The sequence below is a fragment of the Lucilia sericata genome, unplaced genomic scaffold (assembly GCF_015586225.1).
Source record: "Lucilia sericata isolate MDLA Ls3-8-SP2 unplaced genomic scaffold, ASM1558622v1 Contig000227F_arrow, whole genome shotgun sequence".
Classification (NCBI taxonomy): domain Eukaryota; kingdom Metazoa; phylum Arthropoda; class Insecta; order Diptera; family Calliphoridae; genus Lucilia; species Lucilia sericata.
This window is the reverse complement of record NW_023994254.1, coordinates 301,621-325,008: the sequence shown is the minus strand read 5'-3', so window position 1 is coordinate 325,008 and position 23,388 is coordinate 301,621. Positions and strand designations below refer to the sequence as shown.

The window sequence follows — 23,388 nt, the reverse complement described above, 5'->3', positions numbered from 1 at the left end:
ATATTAGGGGTTTTCATATAAATTACTTCTTACTTATATGATAATAAAGAATTTATTTCCTTTGTGGTAAATATAGGTATCCAAAAACACAGAACTAGAACTGAACTAGAACTGAACTAGAACTAAACTAGAACTGAACTAGAACTGAACTAGAACTGAACTACAACTGAACTAGAACTGAACTAGAACTGAACTAGAACTGAACTAGAACTGAACTAGAACTGAACTAGAACTGAACTAGAACTGAACTAGAACTGAACTAGAACTGAACTAGAACTGAACTAGAACTGAACTAGAACTGAACTAGAACTGAACTAGAACTGAACTAGAACTGAACTAGAACTGAACTAGAACTGAACTAGAACTGAACTAGAACTGAACTAGAACTGAACTAGAACTGAACTAGAACTGAACTAGAACTGAACTAGAACTGAACTAGAACTGAACTAGAACTGAACTAGAACTGAACTAGAACTGAACTAGAACTGAACTAGAACTGAACTAGAACTGAAGAACTAGAACTGAACTAGAACTGAACTAGAACTGAACTAGAACTGAACTAGAACTGAACTAGAACTGAACTAGAACTGAACTAGAACTGAACTAGAACTGAACTAGAACTGAACTAGAACTGAACTAGAACTGAACTAGAACTGAACTAGAACTGAACTAGAACTGAACTAGAACTGAACTAGAACTGAACTAGAACTGAACTAGAACTGAACTAGAACTGAACTAGAACTGAACTAGAACTGAACTAGAACTGAACTAGAACTGAACTAGAACTGACTGAACTAGAACTGAACTAAAACTGAACTAGAACTGAACTAAAACTGAACTAGAACTGAACTAGAACTGAACTAGAACTGAACTAGAACTGAACTAGAACTGAACTAGAACTGAACTAGAACTGAACTAGAACTGAACTAGAACTGAATTAGAACTGAACTAGAACTGAACTAGAACTGAACTAGAACTGAACTAGAACTGAACTAGAACTGAACTAGAACTGAATTAGAACTGAACTAGAACTGAACTAGAACTGAACTAGAACTGAACTAGAACTGAACTATAATAAATATCTACCTGGGAATATTTTATTAAATAGTTCCCATAACATTGTCAAATTTTAAACTAGTTATGATCAATTAAAACAATTCAATTTGTTTAAATAAATTGTTTTGTGTTTGTTTTTCTTGTACAAATTCTGTAACAATTTTATTAAAATTCATCATATTGTTTAGAAATTTATGTTGTTTTGATATTGGGGATTAAACAACAAATAATTCCCTATTGTATGTGTATTGGAATGTAGTTTCAATCAATTCTTCTATTGCTCAACGTATAATTGATTGTTAGTTTTTACAAAATAATTCTGGAAATAACTATACATACATACATATATTTTTCATAACCCAACAACTATGATACGAAAGAAAAAAAAAAAAGAATTTAATCCAAATTAAAAACTCCCATCGTGAGTGAATGTAAAAATGTAAAAAAAATATAAATTGTTCATTGTTCGTTAAAATATTGTGTTTGTATGTAGATGGCCTCAACTAAAAACTTGTTGCAATTTAACACCTTCATACTAAATAAAATATAAAAAAATGAATTTACAACAACTAGTAAAAGGGAAAAAAATTTCAGCACGCTTCATGCGAAATATAATACAAAAATAAAATAAAAACAACGCTAGAATAAAAATGTGAGAGATTAAAACAAAAAAAAAGTAAAAAAAAAAAATATTTTTAGGTAAATATTTTTTTTTTTTTTTTTTTGAAGCAGTATAAACAAACAGAACGTGTGAAAGTAATGAAAATCATAAAAAAAATTCTAACTAAAAAATATATACTAGCAAATAGAAATTGTTGTTAACAATTGCATTTCTGTTGCTGTATATTTTTGTGAACTGCAATGAACGTTACAATTAAAAATTCAAATTTCAAATAAATATAAAAATAAACTATTAAAACCATAAAATTTTATGCAATTTGTTATGTGCTACAAAATATATGAACATATGCATTTTGCTTTTTTGTTTATTTTCTTTACCAATTGCAACATTATGCAGCATGCAACATAGATGAGACTTTAGCACATACAAACAAAAATTGTTTAATCTAAATACTTGAAGAAGAAAATAAAAATATGCAAGTGCAAATAACATTCTGTTCTCTGCCGATGTCTATAAACATTTGTGGTTCTTTAACAAAAACAAACAACCCACCATAATATTTATTCATTTAGCAGAATCTATAATAATATTTAGTTTGTTGTTTTTCTGTGATTTTTTTTTTCATTTTAACAATAAATTCAGTTGTATGTAAGTAAGACAAACGCGTGCCGAATTAATAAACATTGTTTTTATTGAACAAAATATCTATATATTCAAAGTTGTACATGAAGATTTTTGTTCAATATTTCAATATTTTTTGGTTTTCTGTTTATTTTAGTTTTTTTCTTATTTTGTTCTTGCGTGAATACACGATTTTTTCTGATTTTTTTATATAATTTTTAAGCAAATAAACGAAAACCTCACTTGTTTTAAGAACTTGAATTGTGAATACACGGAGAGAAATTTATTGAAGTGTTTAAATAATAATTGATCGAGATGTAAAAGAAAGAATGTGTCCAAAAATCTGCACAAGTTATAACCCAAGTTAAACATAAATCTCAAAGGTTGGTCATGCATCATACAAATCTTAAATAACTCTAAGATCAAAGCTGTATTTTATTTATAAGATTTTAACTTGATTCGAAAAAGTTCTAACCAAATAATCTCGGAAAAGTTCTAATCTAACAAACCCAAAGTAAACCGAGAACTCAAGGACTCATCAAACATCATAAATAGCTTAAATTAGCTTTAAATCAAGAGAAAATAGCTTTTAATTAAGAAGCAATATGGCAAGCCTTCTCTAAAGCTCTATTTAAATACGAAAAACCTTTTGAATTGTCCCGTTGTCAGATTTTTTCCGCAAAGTAGTTTCTGAAATATTAAATAAATTTCCCTAACTGTTGGGAAAGTTATTATTCTGTATATTTTTTCTAGTGCTATTATCGATCGTCTGATATTTAATAAAGAATTTTGACAAAACTTTTAAACGGTCATTGGCAGAGAATGAAAAGTGAACTCTCTGTATAGCTGTGATTGTTGTTTTTATAAATTTTTTTAAAGACCGATGATAAATACAGAATAATCGTTGATTGATTTCTCAATTAATTATTGAGAAATCAATTATTTTCAAATTCCATTATCAGAGTTTGATATTTGGCAAGAATTTCAAAACAAATCACTCTTAAACGGGCATTGACAGAGAGTGAAATGTGGGCTCTCTGTATAGTTGTGATTGTTTTTCATAAATTTCAGAGTTTTGGAAGGTGGGAAAGCAAGAGAACTCTTTGCGTTTCTCTGCTTTAAAGAGACATAAATTCAACAAAGAATAAACAGTATAAGTCCTTGCCGCTGTTTAATAAATCAAACAGCTTTCAGCTTGTCTAGATCAATCAAGAAGCCTCCAAAAGTTGCTCTGTATAGTTGTGATTGCTTTTCATATATTACAGAGCTATTGAAGGTGTGAAAGCAAGAGAACTCTTTGCGTATCTCTGCTTTAATGAGACATAAATTCAACAGAGAACAAACAGTATAACTCCTTGCCGCTGTTTAATAAATCAAACGGCTCTCAGCTTGCCTCCAAAAGTTGCTCAATTTCTAATGAAAATAGCGTGATCACATTTTGTATTTACATAATAATCACTCAATAGTACGCATGTAGGACATAAGGACATTAGTACTTAAAATTCAATTCATGCCATAAATTACTAAGAGAAAATCTGTTGATAAATAACTTGTTTAAAAGAGAAAAAGGGAAAATCAAGCAACATTTTAAACCAAAAACTAACTTCCAAAGATGAAAAAAAAAATAATTAAAATTTAACATTAGAAAAATAGATCAAAATACTAAACGATTGTTTAAGTGTATGAACAAGAAAATGTGCAAAATTTATTTTCCCCCATTTTTCGCCATTCTTTGCAACAAATAATTGTATAAACAAGAAATTTTTCGTATATGCAAAATATAAATTTTATATAAAGTGTTGCTGTTGTTGTTATATTATATTGATTACATTACATTTACCATGATGTACGTATTTCATGCATCTACATGCATAAACAGATACTGCTTGTAAAATATTCGGTGTAAATTATTATGTTGGCGGTTTAATTTTCAATTGAATTTTTCTTCTTTTTTTATAAATAATGTTTATTTTATGAGTTGTTGTTGTTATTCTTAATAAAAAAAAACAAGAATATTGTTTAACCATCAAATTTTCTGAATCAATGTGGTTTGCAGTCAGCCTGGCAGCCAGACATCATGGTTGGGAGAGTTTATTTTTATATGCGTGTAATAAGTATAGTCTGAAAATTATAGTATTTTTGATAGGACTTGCACAATATAATCTGTATTAGAATATTTGTTGTTGTCTTAAGTTTGTGAGCGCTTATAAAAACATTATCATGTAATGTAAATAAGAAATTTATTTTAATTTTGATTTGTAATTGACAGAATTATTATGTGTGTTTTTCTTTGACGGGTAATTTTCCAAATGTAAATATTAGGTAATTGTAATGTAATTGAATTGTTGATAAAAGAAAAGTGTTTATTTGGATAATGGTACTAACTGTTTTTGTGCATAATTTAAAGAGAGAATTTTTGTTTTTGAAAATATCACACATTAGGAAAATTTATAGTTTCACAATAGTTCGGACATTTTCAAAATCTAATTTGATTCCATAGAAGCGCTAATATAGTCATTATTGAAACTAGTTCTTCAGAACATTATACAATTAGTTCTGTAATAAGACTGTGATTTGTATAATATGTTTAGAGATTGATTCTTTAGAATCTGAAATTATTTTACTTACAATCTTTTAAATGTTGAAAAATTTCAAATTTTAAAAATTTTTTAAATTTTGAAAAATAATAAAATTTAGAAAAAATGTTTATTTTTTTTAATTTTTATTATAAACAAGAATTTGAAAAAATTTTGGAAAAAATTAAAACAAGTGTGTTATATTCGGCTGTGCCGAACTCATATATATACCCACCATCAAATCGTATGGCATAAAAGGAATGCTCACACATCAAATTAACTGACCGTTTTTCATAAAATTTTTTAGACCGATTTTGTTATTTATAAACAAATTTCATAACTGTACACATATTTAACCCAGAAATGATCATTAAAGTAATTTTCTGAAAGGGACCCTATATGTGGGTAGGGTCAGTTATAGACCGATTCTCAATAAATTTGTTAGAGAGATTTTGACTAGTATAAAACCTATGTGTGTTGAATTTCATCTCTATACTCATACTTTTAAGCCAGTAATGAACGTTAAAGTAATTTTCTGAGGAGGACCTTATATGGGGGATAGGATCATATATGGACCGATCTACATAAAATTTGTTTTCGACTCGTAATAACTTAAATATGTAAAATTTCATCGCTATACTCGTATTTTTAAGCCAGTAATGAGCGTTAAAACCATTTTCTGAAGGGGACCTTATAAGGTAGGTAGGATCAATTATGGACCGATTCACAAAGAATTTGGTAGATATATTATTAGATTTTGACATTTGGCAAGGAATTTCAAAACAAATCACTCCTAAACGGGCATTGACAGAGAGTGAAAAGTGGGCTCTCTGTAGAGTTATGATTCATAAATTACAGAGCTATTGAAGGTGTGAAAGCAAGAAAACTCTTTGCTTATTTCTGCTTTAAAGAGACATAAATTCAACAGAGAATAAACAGTATAACTCCAATGACCGCTGTTTAATAAATCAAGCAAATCAAGCACAGATTCACAAAGAATTTGGTAGAGAGATTTTGGCTCACATGTAACTTATGCGTGTCGAATTTCATCGCTATAATCGTATTTTTAAGCCAGTAATGAACGTTATAGTAATTTTCTGAAGGGGACCTTATATGGGGGTAGGGTCAATTATGGACCGATGGAGATTTTGATCATACGAAACTTATTTATGTCGAATTTCAACGCTGTACTCATACTTCTAAAACAGATATGCCCATTAAAACTGTTTTTTGGGGGTCCACTTGTATGGGGGCTATACCAAAACATGAACTGATATTGCCCATTTTCAATAGCAAACAAACCTTACATATAGAGAATATTTGTGGAAAATTTCACCACTCTAGCTCATTCCATTCGGACTCTATAGTGCTTTCAACAGACAGACGGACGGACGGACAGGCGGACGGACGGACATGTCTAGAGTTTAATAAGGATCCAGAATATATATACTTTTCAATCAATATATGCTCCATCTTTTTTGATGGTGAGTATAAAAATTTTAAGTTTTGAAAAATTAAAAAATTTAAAATATTTTAATAAAATATATTTCTTTTAAACAAAATTTGTAGAAGATAATCATTTTAAATATCCTAACATTGCCTGAAATATTTGGGCGACTGACCCACTGTTGAAATCTAATTGGAAAACAATTTAAATATTTAGAAAATGTTTCTAACAGTCTAAACAAGTTACTAAAATACATAAATTGAAAGGTTAAGATAAAAATTATATTATATCACAAGCACAAAAAATTAACATGTTGCTTTATAAAATGAGAATGGACCTATTGAGAGAGCTTTGAAATCCCTCTCAGTTCCTACTCTATTTTAAATTACCCCAAAAAAATATCACAAATCTAAATCAACACCCTTTTATAAAACCCATTCATTTTACACTTAATTTCCATTAAATTGCGCGTTATACTTGTTTAATCATAAAAAAAAATATAATTAATTTGTGTTAAACAAACTCTTAAAGTACGCAAAAATTTTAATGTATTGTTTTGATTAAAAATACATTAAAAATTAAGTGCGTTTCAACAACAACTTGTTTTAATATTCATTAAATAAATAACAAAAAAAAATCACAAGAAAAAAATAATATACGCTTTACAAAAACAAAATTCACTTAGTTAAGAATTTAAGTACACATGTTTTTGAAATCGACAAAATTTTAGGAATAAAAAAACCTTGAATTCTTATCAGCATCCAACACTATGAAATCAAAACACACGCTCACTAAAAGCGAAATAAATACATGAGTTTGGATAAAACTATATAACACCAAAAAAACATAAAACTAAATATTTCATTCAAAAACCACTTACTTTTTGTAATAAATTTATTTAAATCCTTAATGGAAATTTATTAAGTTTTTTTAAAAAAACTCGGCCAACACTTAAAATTTTGGCAAAAAAAAAAATTGCACAACAACAATTGTAGTCTCAAACCACTCACAACACTTTTTCGCACAATTAATTTAAATGTCAAAAGTAGAATATCACTTAATGATATTTTTCGTTTGTTTTGGAAAATTTTTGCTCTTAAATTTTTTTTTTTATTTTTTATTCTCTTTTTTTAAAATTCTTTAATTAACACAAATTTAGTTATATGTTTTTTTTTCTTGTTCATCCTCTTTAGCAGTTTTTTTAAATTATTATGACAATTTAATGACACTTTACAAATTCTTAAGATCATAAATTTTGTTATATTTTAAATTTTTGAAATATTTTCATTTCATTTTGGAAAATGTTATTCTTTCAACTTTATTTGTTGTTAAGTGCGGTAACATTTTTAATAAATTAAAATTTGGAAAATTTGTTCATTTAAATTGAGAAAAAACACATTTTCTTTTAAATTTTTGGAAATATTGTTCTTTCTTTAAATTTGTGTGTGAAATCTATGAAATCTGAATACAAACTGAGCACAAGTATTCAATTTTTGTTGAAACACTTACAATTTGAAAATAAAAACGAAAAATATCAAAATACCACCGAAAAAAAAAATAAATAAAATAAAAACAAAAATAATAATAATGAGTCAAAACACAAAAATCGAAAAAAGTAGAAACACACTCGCACACACTAACACAAATTGTTTGTTTTTGTTGTAGTCGTAGTATTTTAATCTTTCAGTAAGAGTACCAGAAAACGACCCATAGTGTCTGTCCGTTTAGAAACGGAACAGAATAAATGTTTTTTTTTGGTTTGTTTTTAAGGAAATTAAGAAGAAGAAAAGTACTCACACACTTATACTTACAACATGTACTTAATACACACCAGCAAACATATTGTGGTAGAGTAAGATTTGTTTGTATTTTTTCGAGAAAACTTATAGTAAAATCTTACATTTACGATCTTACGCAATTTTACTTTACTTCTTAATTTTAAGTGTTTTGGTGTATGACTTATTTGTATGTGTGTGTTATGAAAATTTACTCAAACTTGAGTTTCTTTGTATAAAATTTGAAGGTACTATCAAGATCAAATTTACATATCTTTGCTTAAGGATTTGTTGAAAAGGACAATTGAGTGTTTTAAAATGAGTTTATTTGCTGTACTAAACTATGTTTAATCTTTAGCTCACTTTACAGTGGGCACCTCATATTAAAAATTTATATAATTTCAAATACACAGGTATTCTGAATGCAATTATGATCTTGTAACGGCCCTTTATCCGGAATCAATATATTACATAAATTTTGGAAATTATTTTTTTAATACAATCTATAGTGGAATATATTGGACATATTTGTCGGTTATACGAAAACACCATACGTGCCCGATCGCATACCGAAACAGAAATCGTATAGAACTGTGAAAAATTGGTCCCAGATGGGAGATCGTGTTCAAGCGGAACATTAGTGCAAACCCCTGCGAGAATCATTAGTGCAAACCCCTGCGAGAATCTGTTGATCTACATTGAAACCCGGAAAACATTCATAGATATACTACCTGGAATCATAACAACAGCTACCGGAATCAATATTATACATAAATTTTTGAAATTATTCTTTTAATAAAATCAATAGCACTGAACATTTTAGAGCTCTTATCTTTAGACAAATTGACCTAAATTTTTTACAACACACGTCCTCAATGTACATATATGGGAAATATTTGTCAGTTATATAAAACACAAGACGTGCCCGATCGCATACCGAAAACAGAAATCGTATGGAACTGTGAAAAATTGCACCCAGATGGGAGATCGTGTTTAAGCGGAACATTAGTGTAAACCCCTGCGAGAATCTGTTATTACATGGATCAGTCTAAACTGCGAGACCAAAAGGATCTGAGGATCTACATTGAAAATCCGAAATCCAAAATATACTACCGACTAATCACAACACCAGGGCTTCCTAATCACAAGGACGGAAGTCCTTGCTATTACGGAGTGTTTGATATTGATTGAAGATAGCGCATTATAACATGTGCAAAGAATAATGTAATGGGGACTAAGTCTACTAAAATCCCCAACGAAAGCAAAACGAGATGCGTTCACAGAATGAATAAGGCCGAGACTAGCATTATGGTATGTTTTCTAAATACAGGTTTACACGCCCATCTATAAAAACGGATTCAAATGAATATATAGCATGGTAGAGGTCCGTTAAATGTTGGAACACTTGTTTTTCCCATCAACATTTTCTATGAAAAGAAGGGCACAACAGTTCCAATAGTGGTTTAGATATATTTTTCGGATCTGAACTAATATTCATCATTTTGTCAAGCTTGTAGAAATTTCAGATTGTAGTAAAATATTTAGAAATTATCAAATCTTAGGAAAAATAATCAAATTGTAATAAAAATTTATAAATTTAATGAAATTTTTATAAAAATTTCAAGTTTAAATAAAAAGTCCTAATATGAATAAAAATTTCAAATTTCAGTGAAGTTTTCAAAATCAAGCTTGTAGAAATTTCAGATTGTAGTAAAATATTTAGAAATTATCAAATCTTAGGAAAAATAATCAAATTGTAATAAAAATTTATAAATTTAATGAAATTTTTATAAAAATTTCAAGTTTAAATAAAAAGTCCTAATATGAATAAAAATTTAAAATTTCAGTGAAGTTTTCAAAATTTAGTGAATATTTCAAATTTAAATTTGTAATTCGGTTGTATATAATCCAGATGTAATATTTATAATTCTATTGAACATTCCCTGAGATAAAATATCAATTTCATAAAGATAATAAAAACATCTGAATCGATTCTTGATTATACCATTAATTTCTCTAAGTGTATTGCACTGAATTTCACACTCAAAAAACACTTTTTACTCTTTTCACAAATATTAAACAGCTTGAGTTAAAAATCACCTTTAAAGGATACACAAACTCTTCTAACCACACGAAACAGGTAGAGTAATTTGATAAAAATAAAAATAAGAACAAAAGAAATTTATCTCAAAATAAATAAAACAAAAGGAAAGCAAGCATAGAAGAAGGAAAAATAGACAAGATACACACATACAGAAGATAAATAACTAACTAACCAGGTAAACAACAAAATATTCTTTCTTTCATTATTGTTATTGTTGTTGTTGTTAACAAATATAACTATAGGTCAGTAACAAAATAAATTTATGAAACATCATGAATTGTCACCTACATTTAATCGTCCAGGCCTGTTATAGCAGCAGAAGCAGCAGGAACGTACATAACGTATTTAATTGGGTCACAATAACAATTTCAAATCATTCTTATCATTATTGTAGAAAATTGTTTTAAGGTTTTCTATGGTTTTTGAAACACCATAGGTATACAAATAGATATTAAAGACAATAGACAGAAATAATAAAAGACACATGGATGTATGTGTGGAAAAAATTTTTTAAATGGGCTGGACGGACGGTCAGATGCAGAGATTGACAGATTTTAAATTTAAATGGTGACAAAAATATGTTTTATAGGATTTCTAGCCTTTACATTTAAAGCAGGGTTTAGGTTTTAAGAAGAGTTAAATACAGATTCATGTAAATACATGCACTATATAAAGAATGAATAGATAGATGTATGGATTTCTATACCGATTATAGGTTTATGGGTATAATTTTTATTATAAAAAAAAATTAGTTTCAGTTCATAGTTAGAGTGTCTTGCTGACATTTTGGCGCGTTCATAAAACGCGTGCTTAGGTAGTCAAATCATATCAGTTCAGCTAAGTCCATTAGTTGAACTTAGTTCAGCTACTTGTTACGAAATTCGTTTTGGAGTGTATTTCTAAAAATAAGATAATTATCATTTAACAAATTTTAAGTAAATTTTATAGTCTACAGAACAATACAGTTTATTTCATAACAATTATGAGTTTTTAACTTGTTTACACTTGTGAGTATAAAGGCAGAAAAGACAGGTATTAATTTTCCGTTTTTCAGATTTCGAACAAAAATGTCTTAATGACTTTTCTTTCTTTGGGTGTGTATGTTTGAATTGTATTATTCTGCATATTTTGTAGTTGTTGGCTTTTATTGTTTTAGTTATAAAATTAAAAGTTAATCTGTGTAACTACCTTGAGTTGTCAATTAAATGTTGGACGGCGACAGCGACAACGTGTTACAAGTCATATCAACTTTCATTAATTACGAGTAGTCCAATAAAAAAATTAAAAGAAAATTAATTATTTTTTATTTTTAATTATTGTTATTATTTTGAAAAAGAAATAATTACTGTATGCCAAATAAGGGTTCCAAGTAAATCTTGCTGCAAAAAAGTAGTCTTTGAAAAAACTGTTCGTTTAAAATTACTAATTAAGCACCTACAACAAACTGTAATTAGTTTAAAGTTAAATTGCTATAAGGAGTTATTTGAAATTATTATAAAAAATAAGTTTATATAACTGTAACAGAAATGAAAAGGTACTTTTTTCATTTGCAATACAAAACTGTAGTAATTTCTATTTAAAGTATCGATTGAAACAGTTTTACGATTTTTAAAAGTACATAAATATGTGCGTAAAAACATAGTTTTTTCATAACTTGGCATATGCAGCTTTACTTGTTGTCATAGATATCATTGGCAATCAGAATAAAATTTTTTTAAAACAATTATTTTGATTACAGCGTTGTTTATCAATCGATTAATACAAACTTATCTCAAGAATTTAGAATAGATAATGTGCTATTTTCCAAAAAATTTTAACTAAATATTGTGATAACTAACATCATCGAATTTTAATCCAGCTTATGGGATCAGTATTTTAGTATTAAACAAGCAAGAAATTATAATCGGGCGAGGCCGACCATATAATACCCTACACCTGTTACAAAAATAAAATGTGATTTAGTTTTCATAATAAATGTGAATTAGTTTTCATAATAATAATGAGACCCTATAATTATAACATTCATGAGAGTCATAATGGCTAGAACTTGGATTTGCAGCATTTTGTCGAGATACGAATATATTAAACATAATTATGAACTTGAAAGCCCTATTCGTCGGGTTCAGTTGTACGGGGGCTAGGTGTAATCATGGACCGATGTTAACCAATATATATCGTCTCCGGTACCATAGAAGAGCATGTGCCAGATTTCATTGAATTATCTTCAAAATTGCGACCTGTACCAATGTTATTGTGCGTTACAAACTCCCCCCGGGGCATGTTACCTTGGCGAGACCTCCGCCTTGGTGTTATTGCAATCCCGGGGTATAAAGAGGTGGCCAATACCTCCAGTCTGGCCGGGACTGAAAAATTGGTTACAGTCTACTGCTTGGCTTAGTCCTTGCATAGATTGCCAGAGGTCAGACCAGAGCACCGCATAATCTGGTACTACGGGTGGCCAGTTGCCCGCAGGACTATGTCCTGGCTGGTCAGTTGGTTGAGGTTCCTTCGGGATCCACGTAGTGGCTGTGGTTTAAACCCAAATTCGCGGGGAGAGTAAGTGGCGGTTAAAAGACTGATGCATGACAAAGTCAATATTTCGGGATAAGTTCGGTGCTGTTGCAGAAAACAACAGATAACCCACAGAGGAGTGACTGTGGGACTAAGCGTTGGAAATGAGTTGGTATTAATTGTACATGGTACGGGATGAATGTGAGGTTCGGCGGGAAATGATCAGTCAGATTAATCAGTAAAGTGACAAGTGTTATCTCAGTAATTTTTCTCTAGATATTCTTCCAACTTGTATATAGAATTTATTCTGAGATGTAACTGTTAACGAACTTTAAAAGTTTTTATAGTATAAATTCCATTTGTTAAATAATATGCTACAGAATCTGTAATTATGACCATCAAAATATAATAAGAAAAACCTAGATGTTCTCTGCCTCCATGTAATTTTATTACATAAGCCAATGTCATGATTATAACTAAACTCATAAGTAAAAAAATGGTTGTATTAAATACCCTACGCTACTAAATTATAAAAGGTGTTATAGGTTTGTTCTAATGTTTGTCACACTCCTTAGAATAACTTTGACCCATCGATGTCTGTCCCAAGTCCTCTCATAAGGCTTTTTATATAAAATCAGAATATTGCTGTGATTTGATGTTTTCAGAACTAAGAAACAATTTTCAAGTTCTCTATAGTTATAGGATCATAATTGATTAGAACTCCTATAGAGGGCTTTTTCAAAAATCGAAAATACTGAAATTTTGATTTAAATATGTTTCACTCTGCCAATCAGTCTGTTATAGAATATTGCACCGTTTACAGATATATTTTGGAATTTAACTGTATACATATATTTTAGTATAAAAATCATAGGCACAGTAATTCGGCTAAAATCTTACGAAAGTGTAAATCATAAGAAAATCACTTTTTAAGGATATAATAGATCGGTCTTATATCTATACTAATTTATAGTTTTTTTAGAAATTAATATCTATTTAGTCTCAGAATAAATTCAATTATTGAGCTTCAAAGTCGGATTAGGCTATATAAAATGTATACCATTTGAAAGCCTAAAAGAAGACCTGATTTCTGCTTATTGTATAGTTTTGGAGTGTAGAAGTTTCAGGAAATTTAAAAACACCGTTCTTGTTCGATTTTTTTTAATAATATTTCCCTAACTGAACATTTTTACCCAGATAACTTTAACTATAAAGTAAAACTAAAAAGATAAAGAAAAAGATTTACATTTAAGTTTATTATGATTACGCATTAAACCTTAACGTTTTTAGCGTTGCAACATAAATAACGGTTTTGAAGTAGAAAAAACATACATGAAATTCAAGAAAAACTTTTTTTATGACTGTCACACAGTTAAAAGTACAAACGTATTAAATGTAATTCACTTTTTTTTTCTTCATACAAACTTTTCACAAATGAAACTAAAACAATAGACAATAAATAAAGACAAAACTGTAAAAAGAAATTTCACCGTATTTTTCAAAACCACAAATAGAATAAAATTATTTAATTGTACTACGAGTACAAAAACTAAACTAAATATAATTTCTCTCTTTTAGCTGTAAGTTTTACAAATTTACCATTTACATTTAACACATTTTGTATGCGTAAAACAAACTTTGAAAGCAGAAATTTTAAATCAATTCAAAAAATTAATTTTCAAGTTTATCGATCACATGCACTCTAACTGACAGTTCTTAAAGACAATTTACCACTTTTTGAAATTTTGTTAAGAAACAGATAGATGGACGGACGGACGGACAGACAAAAAGATAGATAGTGGTTCGATGAAGACAAGAGACAGACGAATGGCAGGCAATTTGGTTGTGATTGTTGAACAATCAATTAAGTATTTTCGTGATGGTTTTCTATTATTTGCACATTATAATTAAAACCAGTGCGGGCAGAGTCTTATCTTATATTTTTGTTGTTGTACTTTAAAAGTGCTAGAATAAACTTTGAAAAAAAAATGCATTTATTATTTGGATTTTGCTGGATGACTGACTGGATGGTTGGTTGGTTGATTGCCACGCTGGTAGGTTTCTAGCTGGCAGGCTAGGCTGGCTGGCTCTCTTTGTTGTTGGTTTTTAATGGTTCATTGGCTGTTATAAATTGCTTGCAACCAAATGCGGTTTGATTGATGTGTCGCCATTAAGTAGCCGTTAATGTCGATTTAATGAGTTTGTTGTATGTATAGGATTTCATACGTAAGAAGGTTTTATCTTCTTCTCATTTCTCACTCTTCTTTCCAGTATTTGCTTTATTTTTCCCTCTGTATCTAATTATACAAATACTGCTCATCGTATCTTTATGCAGTATTTGGTTTCAGATACTACAATCAATGGAAATAAATTTATGTTTGTGTTCAAATTTATTATAATGAACTTTTGTGGTTTTATAGATTGATTAGATGATGCACAAATAAATAAGAATAAAATTTCAATTAGTGATTTTGACGAATGGCAAATGATGTTTAATGAGGAAGTGTTTTGTTTCCCCAAAAAAACCAAACTATTTGAATAATAATTTAGTTTAATTGGTTTGGGAAAAAAAGAGTTTATGCAGACATTTTCATTTATTTATGTTTTTTTTTTTTTGGAAAATCAATTAAAATTAAAACTAAAAAGTTTCAATAGTATGAGTCATACTCATGGTATCTCGTGTGTTTTATTTATTAAAATAAATTAACTAGAATTTTGTTAAAATGCCATAAATCATGTGGTTTTTTTATTTAAGTATTTGTCTTTAACACCTTTGACACTGTCAATTAAATTACAATAGGCATTCAATTTAGTACAAGTGGGTAAAAATATTTTGATTTTCTTTTTCTGAATTTAAAAACAACAGAATTTTTAAATATTATTTATTATGTATGACCACCATTGGGGGAATTTGAATCACTTAAAACCTTGAGAACTTGTAGTAAATATTAAAAGCTGTGTGCTTGAGGTTAAATAAAATAGTATTCACTTGACATTTGCAAAATTTAATAAAAATCTACAACTTCCTCATATTTGAAGATGTTAAATAGCAGCACATTTTTGTACTTTAACTTTAGTATGTTATACCTCTTTCTTTGATTAAAAAAATCATCGTTATAGTTGATTACTTTCACTAGTGTTAAGAGAATTGAACTTAACCAACCATGTCAGTCTGTCAATAAACCAATTTCTTTTGTCAATCAACAGACATTATTTTAATAAACCAGCATTTTGGTTTTAATTTCAAGAAAACACTGGTAAAAAACCCAACTGCTATAATAATTGTGTTAAAAGTGTTCCTACTCTTATTCAACTAACCCAAACCCCAACTTTCTTAGTTCTTTAACTATACAAAAGCCTTATGCAAATACACGGCCTATTGAATCATCCGAATATTAATTCCTTGCAATCAGTTAATGAAATCTAATTTCACGGTGGTCTTTTTCATCCGCAGGGTGAGCTTTTTTGACGACCACACAGCCCCTTTATGTATCATACACTCCGGTACATGGTTCTGCTGGTCCATGTACAAGCACTTTGCTCAAGTACTCGAGCTATCTAATCTCTGACCACTGTTGCCCCGTTGCTTAACTTCCGAGATGCAATAACATCGCTTGCGTTTAGAACTACGCAGATGGGATCGTCTCTGTAAAGTCGGCAATAGCACCTAGAGACGTAATCCGTAGACCGAAGCCCGGATCCATTAAATAAGAACACACTGTGGTAAGTCTGGTATGAACAGAGTAAACCCTGAACATACTCGGACAAGGAAGGAATATTGAATGGTATCATTCATACAACACACTCATTGAGAAAAACATACGACACACTCACTCTATATATGTCTATATGTGTGGATAAGGTCCGCATAACCTTACATCCATCCCGTATCATATACACTTAATTTAAACTAATTTCCAACGCTTAATCAAACAGTCACTCCTCCGTGTGGTATCTGTTGTCTTGGTAAGAGCACCGAACTTTTCCGAAACACGAATGCATCAAACTGTAGTAAATCGGCTATGAACAGAGTAAACCCTGAACATACTTGGACAAGGAAGGAAAAATCATTGTATAAGATACCTTTCATCCATTACCATTCTACCCAGCACCCTTCTCATTCATTTGACATACTCATAGAGAACAACATCCGACACACTCACTCTAGGTATACGGGTGGATAAGTTCCGTATAACTCTACATTTATACTTTATCATATATAGATAATACCAACTCATTTCCAACGCTTAGTCCCACAGTCATTCCTCTATGAGGTATCTGTTGGCTCGGCAACAGCACCGAACTTATCCCGAATTATAGATTTTACTGTGCATCAGTCTTTTAACCAATTTAAACCACAGCCACTTCAATAACCTTGACAAGACAAAGTCCGTAACTTTGCCTTGTGTGCTAACGGTTGACGTGGTACCAGATTATGTGGTTCACTGGTTCGAATCCATGATAAATAATTCTAAGGAAGTGCCGAGGATACATATGATCGTCACCAGTTCATAGTCCCAACAGACTAGAGGTACTGGTAGCACTTCTTTCCCCGGGATTGCAATAACACCAAGATGGGGGTCTTTCATCAAGGTAACATGCCCCCGGGGGGATCGTTTTTGAAGGTCTTTTGAAATTGTCGATTTCTAAATAATCGAATTGACAGGATCAGCTGCTGCGGATTCAGTCGAATAAAATATAAAATGTTAAAATGCATTCCTATTCTAAAGTTAAACGAATTCGGCCCCTTTTCTATATTAAAATTAGTTTCTTTTGAAAATCAACTTTACTATTATTTTAGCATTAAAAACAATTGTCAATTGATATAGACCAACAAAAACTTCAATAAACTTTTTAAAAATATAATAAATGATGAACAGCAAATACATAAATAAATAAACAAATGAACAATAAAATGAAATAAATGAAAAATATCTGAATGAACAAAAATTGAAATATTTAATGAAAAATTCATGAGACAAACACAATTTGTATGTAGGAACAAGAAAGAAAAAATTAACAAAAAAAATTATTTAAAAAAGCGTATTTATTTATTAATAATATTACTCGTATGTGAATGTACGTATGCAAATAAATAGTTCATATGTACAATCAAACATTAAATATGTCGATGCAATGTTCAATACAATAATAAATAACACAAGTTAAACTATTTAATAAATTATTGAAAATCGAAAAAAAAAAAACAAAATTAAGGAAAATAAATAAAACTAGTGAACAAAAAACAAGTGAACTGTAATGAACTTTTAATAAAATTTTGCAATATTCAACAAATAAAATAAAATTGAACAAAAAAAAAAAACAATAAATGTAGTTATTGCAAAATTGAAAGAAGGTGGTGGGAATTGACAAAAAATATATACAATTTAAATGCAAACACATGAAATTAAACATTGTAGGTAAATAAACTATTGAAATTAAATGTGAAAAATTATTTATACGATTTTAAAATATTTTTTTGTGAATGTATTATACAGAAAACCCCAAAAATTACCAAAAAAATATATATAAAAACTAAAAATAGTATTTGTTTATTAACAACATTATTATTTATTTTAATAGATATTACCAAATTTAATAACAGTTTATATCCCCAAAAAACATTAAATGAAATTATTGTTGGTCTTTTTTAAAGGTCATTTAACTTTAACATAGAAAAGGTGTTTTAAAATTATTATTAACTAAATGTTATTGTTTAAAACAATAGTTTCAATTGAAGGTTTATGGCAAACGAAAATATAAAAAAAAAATTCAAAATACCCCAATGTTATCGTACTTAACAATTTGTCATTTTGTCTGCGTATATGCATGCAATCATACCATACATAAGGTGTGAGTATCATAAAATAGCACCCAAAAAACCCCTAATAATTGTTGTATGTAGAAAATTATTTGAGTATAAAAAATGTGTCACTTATCTATCTTGTTTTCGGTATTTCTTGTCCTTGAAAACTACTTAATAAACAATATTTACCAAGATTTTAAATTGTTTATAATTTGTTTGTAACTACTCCCCAAATAGTGGTCTATATTAATTCCACATTTTTACATAATTTTGTAACTTACTGTGCAATTTTTATTGCCTTTGCATAAAAATTTTTTTGTCCAAGGCAATCATGTAGGTTGTTGATCTATTTTAGAAAAATATTAAACTTTAATTTAAAATAATAACATGTTTCAGTTTTTTTGTGAAATATGTTTTGCATTTCGGCCTTGAATAGGCGGAATTATTTTGAATTTTTCTTTTGCAAGTTAATCAAATCTGGCTTTAAAAATTACACAACTCGTTGTTACCCCATGTATGTTTTCTTAATCTTATAATTTGTTTAACTTCCTTCCATAGTTCTTAAGATGATTTTATGAAACAATACACTTCCCAGGGGGGAATGCAATGGACGTAAAATTAATCCCATTACTAGTTTATTAGATTAGAGACCGGTTCTTTTTCAAACACATTATATAAACAGGGTCTATCTTTATCATGCCGAAGGTCTGATTTAGTTAGTCAGTTAGTTTGAAAGGAGGATGTATATACATCAAATCCGAGGAAATACATCTAGGCCTCTATCGGGCCTGTTGTGCGCTCCTTAACCAGTGCCTCAGGTGGAAATCGAACCCACCACCTCCGGTCTACCAGACTAGGACACTAACCACTACCGGAGGTCTGATTTAACTTACAACAACTTGTCCTATTTTACGATACTGTTCAATCCACAAAGCCTACACACCTCGGACACCCATTTAAACAGGAACTCCCCTAAAAGAAAGGACAAAACCTGTAAATTCTTCGACAAATCAGTTTTTACTACGCTTTCGATTACCAAAAGATTATAAACTAATTCTATGCTAGATTAGTTAGCTTAAAAATAGGATGTATGTTTCAACAGATCCGAGGAAATACATCTAGGCCACTATCAGACCTCTTGGTTAGGAATCGAACACATGACCATCGAACTGACAGATGTATATCTATTAATATGCCAAAATGTCGTATTCAATATATTTCAAGAAAGAACGCTTCTTTTATATTTTACTGTTCGGTGAATTGTTGGAATAGAGCAGGCATCATCAGATTGTGGAAACTGAGCTCTCTGAGCAGGAAAGCTCATGAGAGAGTTCTATATCTTCTGTCTAATTTATGTTCTAAATCAAAAAGATCTGGGGTTGTATCTGAGAAAATCTCAGCTCTCAACCTCCTCTTATGAGGATTGCTGGAATATAGAATCATTAGAGTGTCAAAAATAAGCTCTATAGCGTAAACCTACATACATGTGGAAGTAGAAAAGCTTATGAGACAGCAATTTGGTATAAAGTTTAGTTAATTAGTCACAATGAGATCGAATATTTTGTTCATATATTACGGACATTTTATATAATTATAAAAATATGTTTACGTTTAAAGGTTAATTTGAATTTTTCGGTGTCATCACAAAGACGGGTCTTCATTATATATTTATCATAAGTTTCAATTAAATCGGTTGAAAACAAAATAATATTTCACTATGGTTTCAAGAGGATTTCTCAATATTGCATAGCTTGAGTTTGACCTTTACAGTTTATGGGTTAACATTATTCGATTTTACTAAAACTTTAGATATATATGTGTCATATTGTCTTAAATTGTATTATCTGAAAAAGTTTTATATAAAATGGATAACAGTAAAGAATAAAACCTGTTTTACAAAAGTTTTAACAAAAGATAGTTTTCTCCGAAATCCTCAAAATTCACTTCGCAGGTGCCGCTAATATGTGAGAGATATCGACCTAATTTCTTTACTATTTTATTCCCTTCTTTATTGTCTATAGGTCACATGGATATTTTCCCAAAATTTTAAAATTTTCTTAACAAAATTAGTAAAAATTTGAAACTGGAGTTTTGAAACTGCCGTCTGAAGGGTTTTCTATTTATGACTGTACCCTAATATATTAAATATTTCTCAGATAAGTATTTTTTGGCAGTAAAGGATCGGTGGAACTTGCAAGTATTCTTATATTTATGTTCAGAGGCAGAGGCAGCCACTATTTGCAACAGCTGAAAAATTACAGAATTTTATATTTGGGACTCAAGTATACAGTCGGAAGGACTAAAAGATGAAAACGTGGAAAATTGGTGGGTGATATGACTTTTTTATTTCCATATTCGGAATCAGTACACCAACTAACACTAGAATTAGTGAATATTATTTAAAAAGTTTTTTTCTATCGTTGGCCTGTGTTATTAATTAAATTTTCAAATATCAGGTTTAAAAATCAAAGTTGGAACATTTAAAAAAATTTAATTATAATAATATATGTATTTATGTATGTATTTTTTAAGAATAATTAGCTTAACTGTATTTGAATGTTAATATTATTTTATGAAATAATATAAATTATCAAAATATTATTTCTCTATTATTAAAGACAAACAAACTTTGATTTTTTTCTACCAAACATAAAATTATGTTTGGTTCCTGATATGCATTTGAATTTAAAAAAATATATATATAATTTAATGAAACCAAACAACCAACTCATTTATCTTAATTAGCATATGTCAACAAATTTTATTTAACTTATAAATTTTACTTTTTTCTCTCGTTTACTTTTTAGGTTTGAAAGAAACTACCAGCCCAAACCAACCAACCAACCAGCCAGCCACTAAATACATTCATTTTCATTAGAGGTAAGTTGTTGCTTTTTTATAATATAATTTATTTTCTTTTTGGGGTTTTGGATATTTTATCAATCGTGGTATCTTGTATAGTTTTGTTTTTGGGTAAATAATGACCAAAAATTTAAGAACGTCATAAAAATCGTTTTAAATTGGGTCAAAACATTTCTTTTTTTACATTCTCCTTTCTCGTCTCAAAAAAAAGTTATACTGACACATATAAATTTACAAACATATTTGTTATTTTTTTAAAGCAATTGATTTGTTTAATTTGTTTGCGTTAAATTTAAAAGAGAACCTATAAAAAGTAACAATTTTATCAGGTAAATATGTTTATATTGGATATTTAATTTTTATGATCGTGTCAACACAAATTTTTGTTTCGTTTAATAAACTTTGTTGACTTTTCTTTTATTTTCAAATTGTAAACAGTTTTCGTTTAATTATTTTAAGGCTATTGGTTTTGGGGTTTTAAGTAAACAGTAGTAGTAGTATAAGGTAATAAAAAAATTTGCTCCTTTTAGGTAATATTTTGATAAATCTAAGAAAATCACTTTGAAATTGACCGATCGATAAGAATGACAATTTTTTTGATCCTGATAAATAAGCCACTACTGCGACCTCTGATGTGCTTATCAGTTTGAAAATATTAATAGAGAATATAAGGAAATTATTTCATTAATAATTAGGGAATATGTCAATAAATAGGAATTTAATGAACTAGAATACCATGGGTATCAAAATTAAATACATACAAATTTTTTATTCGAAAGTACTATTTGAATAAGGAAATAGTACTATAAAATACTTCTTAGAGATTCCCATTCAATCTAAAATTGTGTGTTTCTGTGTTTAATATTATAGAAAACTAAAAAATATTATTTGATGAACGAAAAAGTACCAAAAGTCTCTTTTTAGATTCTCATTCACTCAGTTTTATATTTCTATGTTCATATGCCATGTGTTCCGGTTCCCATTATACATAATACAAAAGGTACCATGTGAAGAATGGAAAAGTACTAAAGAGTCCCCACTTACAGATTATTATTCAATTAGGACCATGAATGTTTAAATTTATGTTTCTAAGTTGAATATTTTAGAAAATTCAAAAAGTACCATTTGAGAGATAAAAAGTACTAAAAAGTTTTCTCTTAATGAATCTTATTCAAATATATGTTTAATAATAATAGATCAGTATCATTTGAAGAAACCAAGAATAGGTACCAAATGTGGAATAAATTCTACCTTTGTGGAAACTACTTATAAAAAGAGTACCATTTTCCCCCTTTTCGCCTAGGAATAGACTTTTATTAGAGAATTAAGTTTACTAAATATTAAGTGTTTAAATCTATATAACAAAGATAAAACCCAGTCGATCCTTAGTACCTGAATTCTAAAATAATAAACCAATATTTTTTAAAATTTTATAAAAATCGGATCAATAAGTTTGAACAAATTAAATTTCCCGTTTTTCCCCATTTGGGGAAATAGAAAATATTACAGACTTAGTACGCAATTTAATAGATATATGTCAATAAATCGAAAAAGTTTTCTTAATGAGCTAAAAAAAAGTACCAAAAATACAGTTTTCTCCCTTTTACACTCAAAAAGGACTGAATTTTAAAAAAGTACGAAACAAGTGTCTCATAATTTTGGAAGATATATCCAAAATATTTACAAAAACTTTTTTATGTTAATTAGTTAAAAAGTTATAAAGGGCCAAAAAAGGTACCAAAATCACATTTGTTACACATTTTTACCCCTTAAAAGTTCGAATTTCAAAAAAGTACCAGACACCCATCTGCTTATTTTAAGAGTAGATACAGGAACATTTTAAATCTTTCTTGTATCACTAATATTACGTAAGATAATTAAGAAAACCTATTATATCCGTTTTTCCCTTTTTTAACCCTAAATGTACAAATTTCCTTAAACAAAAACACATCTACTGACAAAATTACATGATTCTAGGTTGCAGTCATTTCAGGATTCAGTCAGTAAC

At 28.9% G+C, this 23,388-nt stretch overlaps 1 protein-coding gene across 3 annotated transcripts in view; it reads right to left on the bottom strand.

Annotated features, from left to right (window-relative positions):
- LOC119602399 (protein folded gastrulation) overlaps nt 1-23,388 on the bottom strand; it is a 127,187-nt gene that overhangs the window by 9,280 nt on the left and 94,519 nt on the right. Inside the window, exon 1 of one of the 3 annotated variants that reach the window (XM_037953912.1) lies at nt 7,203-7,613. The exons of the other annotated variants lie outside the window; for them this stretch is intronic. The gene's annotated coding sequence lies outside the window, so the exon portion shown is untranslated. Of the gene's footprint in view, nt 1-7,202; nt 7,614-23,388 lie in introns of those variants that run through there. 3 annotated transcript variants of the gene reach the window in all.